Below are 7317 nucleotides of genomic sequence, written 5' to 3' on the forward strand. Positions count from 1 at the left end.
TGGCATCATTACTTATATGGAGGGAAGTGCAATATTTATACGGATCATAAGAGTCCTAAATATTTCTTCACACAGAAGGAATCGAATATGAAACAGAGACGATGGTTGGAGCTAGTGAAAGATTATGATTACACTATTCGTTATCATCCGAGTAAGGCTAATGTTGTTGCTGATGCTCTAAGCAGAAAGTCGATGGGACAGTTGTCGATGGAGTTGATCAAAGACTTGGAAAAGTTGCAATTTGAAGTGATTACCACACTAGAACAAGTCACTGCTCATTTAGCAACTTTGGTGGTTCGACCTACTCTTAGAGATCGGATCATAGAAGCACAGGATAAAGACTCATTCTTGCAAAAGATTAAGAACGAGATTGGTACTGATAAGAGAAAGGATTTTGGAATAGCTTCGAATCAGGCACTAATGTTCAAAGGAAGAATTTGTGTACCAAATGATGAAGTTTTGAGGAAGGAGATATTGGAGGAGGCTCATTCCACCCCGTACGCCACACATCCTGGTGGTACAAAAATGTATCGAGACCTTCGAAATACATTTTGGTGGAGGAATATGAAAAGAAGTATAGGTTCATTTGTGGCAAAATGCATAGTATGCGAACAAGTTAAAGCGGAACATCAAAGACCGGCAGGGTTATTAAATCCATTAGACATACCTGAATGGAAGTGGGAGAATATCGCAATGGACTTTGTGGTAGGATTTCCAAGGTCATCAAGAGGATAGAATGCTATATGTGTAATAGTGGTCGTCTAGCAAAGTCCGCTCATTTTCTTCCAGTAAAAATGACATTCAGTCTAGATCAGCTGGCGCTTGTACATTAGAGAGATTGTAAGATTGCATGGTGTCCCTGTGTTCATTGTATCTGATAGAGATCCGAGATTTACGTCAAAGTTTTGGAAGAGCTTACAAGGAGCTATGGGAATGAAATTGAATTTCAGTACAGCATATCACCCTCGATCTGATGGTCAGTCTGAAAGGACCATTCAAACTTTAGAGATATGATAAGGCTTGTGTTCTGGACCTAGGAGGCAGTTGGGAATCGTATATACCTCTGGTAGAATTTGCATATAATAACAGTTTCCAAGCAACTATTGGAATGGCACCGTATGAAGTTCTCTATGGTAGAAAATACAGATCATCTTTTCATTGGGACGAAGTTGGAGAAAAGAGAATTTTGGGACCAGAGATCATTAAAAGAACAGTTGAAGCCATTGATAAGATCCGTACCAGGATAAAGGCCGCGCAAGATAGACAAAAGAGCTATGCAGATACCAAGAGAAAAGAATTGGAATTTGAAGTTGGAGATAAAGTCTTTCTAAAGGTGGCACCAATAAAGGGTGTACTTAGGTTCGGCAAGAAAGGCAAACTACGACCTCGTTATGTCGAGCCTTTTGAAATACTTGATAGGGTTGGAAATGTGACTTATTGATTGGTGTTGCCACCTGAACTATCGGCAGTTCACAATGTGTTTCAAGTATCGATGATCAGAAAGTATATGCATGATCCTGATCATGTGGTCAACTACCAATCCTTGGAAGTACAAAAGAACTTATCTTATGAGGAATTACCGATCAAGATACTGGATCGAAAGGTACATAAATTACGAAACAAGGAGATTCAACTGGTCAAGGTGCAATGAAATAATCATGGAGTAGAAGAAGCTACTTAGGAAAGAGAAGAAGAAGTTAAAGACAAATACCCAACACTCTTTGTCCAACCATAAGGTAAATTTCGAGGATGAAATTTTATTTAAGGTGTAAGGGGCATAGTAGTCGAGAAAAATAAAATGGAATTATGTTAATATTTTGTGATGATCTAGCACCACGAGCCTAACCAATTTTAGAAACGACCTATGGAAGCTCAACCCATGTAAGATTACGAAAGCCCAAGTATAAGTTAATTAAAAACCCAGCAATTTAAGAGATTAAGCTTAAGTAAAATTGATTACAAAGATTTAATGAATAACTGGGTTGCCACAATGGCCATCTACATGGAATTTCATATAGGCAACCCAGGTTCGAATCACCATGTAGATGTTTTTTATAAAACTTTCATATGAATTATTTTTATGACTTAGAGACTCTTCAAATTCTTAGTTAAAGACTAAGTTTAATAAATTTAATGATAATACAACTCCCCCACTTAATTTTTTATTAAAAAGAAAGGTTATAGAAGTGGAATGTCACTTTTTCACTACACTCCTCTTCAAATCCGAATTTCATCTCATTTTTTCTCAAAAAAAAAAAAAATATTTCATATAAAGTTAAGCCCAAGGAATAACAAGGGTGAGAAGAAAGAATGCTTTCTATTTGTTTTGTGGAATTAACCTTTCTTTTGGAAAGAAATTATGTTCAAGTAAGCGCAAATATGTCATGGTTACAGGAGTCTATCCATCGCGTATAGGCTTTAAGGGCATCATAGCATAACCGTCGAGGTGAAGTCGGGACCAGATCCGTTTGCAACCCCTTTGGAAATATTACCTGAATGGTATTTCTTTCCCGTATTTCAAATACTTCGTAACAGTCGCCCGGGCCTGGTCACTGCGACCCCCTTTGTGAGGAGGCACCCCTTCTCCCGAAGTTACGGGGCTATTTTGCCGAGTTCCTTAGAGAGAGTTGTCTCGCCCATTGGTTCTATACCCGATTCATAACTAGAAAGTTTCTCCGGCCCTTTCCTAATCGGGGCTAAAATCTTTTATCCAAGAAAATTTAAGGTAGGTTAAGGTGCAAGTGTTCATTCGTTTTCAAATCTGATTTTTCGATAAATGTTTGAATAAAATGGTACCTTCGGGTACAGTGCTTCGGCACTATAACAGTTTGAATGATCATTCTACGGCTCTACGCATTATGATAATGCTATAGTAATTGGATTTTGTCGAAAATTCATCTACGTGCGACGGTATGAATCTATAGTTCGAAATTTCTATTTTGATAACGAATTGCACCGATGATATCTATTAAGTTTCAAACTCATGAATTAATTCCCTTCCTACAGGTTGAATGGATTTTCCTTGGGGCGTAGATGATGGTGAAGGATGATGCAACATGTCATGGAGAAGCCGGTGATTTACATCTTTAGTTGATTTTGTGATGTTTACACTTTCTTTAAATTTGATTCCTATTAATATTGTGTGGATCTATTTTAAAAACACTCGTTATGAATAAACTATGTTTGAAATTAGATATGCATCACAGGAATAAATTTACAAATCACCGTATACAAAAAAAGTTAGCGACTTAAAGTTTTGATGTCTCTTCAGAAATTTCAGTTTCTACCTCATCTTTAAAAAAAATCATAACTCTTTCGTTACTTGGTATTTTTATATGAAACTAATTGGATTGGATAGCCTAATAAGTTAGATACTGAATAAAATTTGAATCATGTCAATCCAATATCGGTAAAAGGTTATATGTCACATAAAGTAAACTGTGCTGGGTGCTGTCTCTGTTTTTCAGCTTCTACCCTTGTTTTCAAAAATTCATAACTCACTCGTTACCTGGAATTTTTGGATGAAACCAATTGGATTTGATAATCTCATGGATTAGATACTAAATAAATTTTAAATCATGTGGTTTTGATGTCGGTGGAATTTTATATGCCATTTTAAGTGAACTACACCGATTTACCTTTCAGCCTGGTCACTGCTGAGTTTTGAAAAATATCTTAATACCCCATACGATGTCGAAGGAAGCTAGTTTTTGACTATTTCATATTATAAGGAGTTTACTACCTTACATTAAAAGTTGATGAAGTTTCAAGTTCGATAGCTATGAAAATAAATTTATTTTGACAATTACTGTTTGAGACAAAAAAAATGGAACAGCAACATTACTTTTTAAGTTTTGCCAAAATTTCACATCAATAGTCGTTACATGCATGGAACCCATTCTAAAAACATTTTTGAAATTTTCTTTTAGAATTGGATTTTTGTTTAAAAAAAATTCTTTAATTAAATTCTAAAATTTAATCTTTATACCTTCTACTAAAAATATATTGAACTAACTTACGGCTGAGGTACAATGGTTTGAGTGACGTTTCTGTCCATACAAGTTGGGGCATTACAAGCACCAGAGAAATTTTAGTCAAATTTGATTGAAAACGAGCCAACAATCAAAACCAGATGAAATTTTTCTCAAATATGATTGAAAATGCCCCAACGATCATAACCCTGATGAAATTTTGGTAAAATTTGATTGAAAAGGTGCCAACAAACAAAATTGAATTGAAATTTAAGTCAAATTTGATTGGAAACGTGCAAATAAACAAAATTCAGGTGAAATTTTAATCAAATTTGATTGGAAACGCGCCAATGAACAAAATTCAGGAGAAATTTTATTCAGATTTTATTGAAAACACACCAACAATTAAAACTCAGATGAAATTTTAGTCAAATCTTGATTCGAAACGCACCAACTAGGGGTGTAAGTGGTCCGTTTTCACCAGTTTTTGACAGATTTTCAAACCAAACCGTTTAAAACGGTTTGAAAAAAATCCAAACCTAAACCAAACCATTTTGAATAGTTTGAAAAAAAAAACTCAAACCTAACAGTTTAGTCTGGTTTTAAACTGTCGGTTTCGCCATATATTTTTTCCGTCTACTTTTATGTCATTAATTCATTAAATTCAATATATATTTATATCTTACTAGTAATAAATCTAAAACAAACTAAGCCCCTATTTAAACCAAATTTTTGGGACAATAAAATGAAAATCTGGACCATTATCCCACAAGTCCAGCTGCCTTTGTTAACTCGCTGTTTCATGTGTGAACCCAGCCTCCTCTCCAATAGTCAATTTTCTCATTATGATGATATGGAAAATATAGGAGCTAAATATATCTACTATAAATTTAAATATCAACTAAATCAAAGTGAAATCACAATAAACTAAAACATAGTTTTTTTTTTCATTTTTGTTTAGACTAATGACGATACAATAATGTTACAATACAAGTTTACTAAACTAGATATAAGGCTCAAAAAACATAATGATGTCCAACAAGACCTCGTGATCATCATATCTGAAAAAGGATACTGATTAAATAAAGAGAATAACCAACCACAATAATAAAGCAATTGTTTATAATATCTAAACATAACAATTACACAAGTTTACGTTTGTATGATATTACGAAACGCATTTAATTTTAGATTCTTACCTTAGTTTGCTCCAAAAAAAATATTGATCTAAAACTTTATTTGTAGCAAATATTATCACCAAAAGTCTAGGATCTCTTTATCTCCGATTTGGTATAATGGACTTCAATTTAACTTTGAAGAGGCGTGAAAAATCTGAAAAAGAAGTGTGTGGTGCCAGTGGCTCAAAACCGTGTTGGATGTCGACTGGAGTTCATCTAAATTTTGAAGAGGAAAAAGGCTTTTGATAGATTATGTCAGTCTCGAAATTATTAGATATATATTAGGCTTATTGGATGATCATAATAATAATAATATATCTGTATTTGAAAGTTAGAAATTGACAAAAATACCCACAAATGACAAAACTATTGAATTTTACATATTTAGATGAATTTTCAAAAAATTCCATTTTTTCTTTTTTCTTTTTTCATTTTTATATATTTTTTCGCAAGTCCGGTTTGGTTTGGGTCAAAATCATTTCGTTGATCGGGTCCACGTGGCACCAAACCGACGGTTTCTAAAATGCGGCTTCGGTTTGGTTTTTCGATTTTATGGTTTTTTACTTACAGCCCCAGCGCCAACCAACAAAACTCAAGTGAAATTTTTGTCACATTTGATTGGAAATGCACTAATAAACTAAATCCAAGTTAAATATCAGTAAATTTTATTTGGAAACGTGCTGATGAACAAAATTCAGGTGAAATGTAGTCAGATTTGATTGGAAACGCGCCAATGAACAAAACTCAAATGAAAGTTTAGTCAAATTTGATTGAAAACATGCCAACGATCAAAACCCTAATAAAGTTTTAGTCAAATTTGATTGGAAACGTGCCAACGATCAAAATCCTAATGAATTTTTTGCCAAATTTGCTTAAAAACTAGGCAACAATCAAAAGACTGATGAAATTCTAGTCAAATTTTATTGGAAATGTGTCAAGACTCAAAACCCTGATGAAATTTTTATCAAATTTGATTGAAAACACGCCAAAGAACAAAACTTTGATAAAATTTTAGTCCAATTCGATTGGAAACATACCAACAATCAAAACCCTGATGAAATTTTAGTCGAATTTGATTGGAATTGTGCCAACAATTAGAACCTTATGAAATTTTAGTCAAATTTGGTTGGAAATGTACCAATGAACAAAACCCAAGTGAAATATCAGTAAAATTTGATCGAAAAAGTGCCAATAAACAAAATCTGGGTGAAATTTTAGTCAAATTTAATTTGAAACGTGTCGACGAACAAAATACTGATTAAATTTTAATCAAATTTGATTCGAAACGCACGAACGAACCAAGCATACTAAAATTTTAGTCAAATTTGATTAGAAAAGCGTCAACCATCGAAACCCCGATGAAATTTTAGTCGAATAAGACTGAAAACATGCCAACGATCAAAACCCTAATGAAATTTTAGTAAAATTTGATTGGAAAGTGCCAACGAATGAAACCTAATTGAAATTTCAGTTCAATTTGATTGGAAACACCAGATGAATAAAATTCAGGTAAAACTTTAGTCAAAATTGATAGAAAACACGCCAACGAACAAAACACAAGTGAAATTTTAGTCAAATTTGATTGAAAACGCACTAATGAACAAAACTCAGGTCAAATATCAACAAATTTTAGTTGGAAACATGCCATTGAACAAAATCTAGGTGAAATTTTAGTCAAAATTTGATTGGAAACATGCCAACGATCAAAACCCTGATAAAATTTTAGTCAAATTTGATTAAAAACATGCCAACAATCAAAATCATGATGAAATTTTAATCAAATTCGATTGTAAAACTCGAAAATGATCAAAACCCTGATGAAATTTTTAACAAATTTTATTCGAAACATGCAAACGAGCAAAGTACAAGCTAAGTTTTAGTTAAATTTTATAGGAAACACGCCAACGAATAAAATACAGAGTAGTTTTTTTGTAAAATTTGATTGAAAACAAGCCAAAGAACAAAACCTATGTAAAATTTTAGTCAAATTTGGTTGGAAATGCACGAACAAACCAAGCGCCAGTGAAATTTTAGTCAAATTTGATTGGAAACGAGCCAACGATCAAAACTCGATGAAATTTTAGTCGAATATGATTGAAAATGCACCAACGATCATAACCCAGATGAAATTTTAGTAAAATTTGATTGAAAATGTGCCAACGAACAAA

The sequence above is a fragment of the Olea europaea genome, unplaced genomic scaffold, assembly GCF_002742605.1.
Source record: "Olea europaea var. sylvestris unplaced genomic scaffold, O_europaea_v1 scaffold18, whole genome shotgun sequence".
Lineage (NCBI taxonomy): Eukaryota > Viridiplantae > Streptophyta > Magnoliopsida > Lamiales > Oleaceae > Olea > Olea europaea.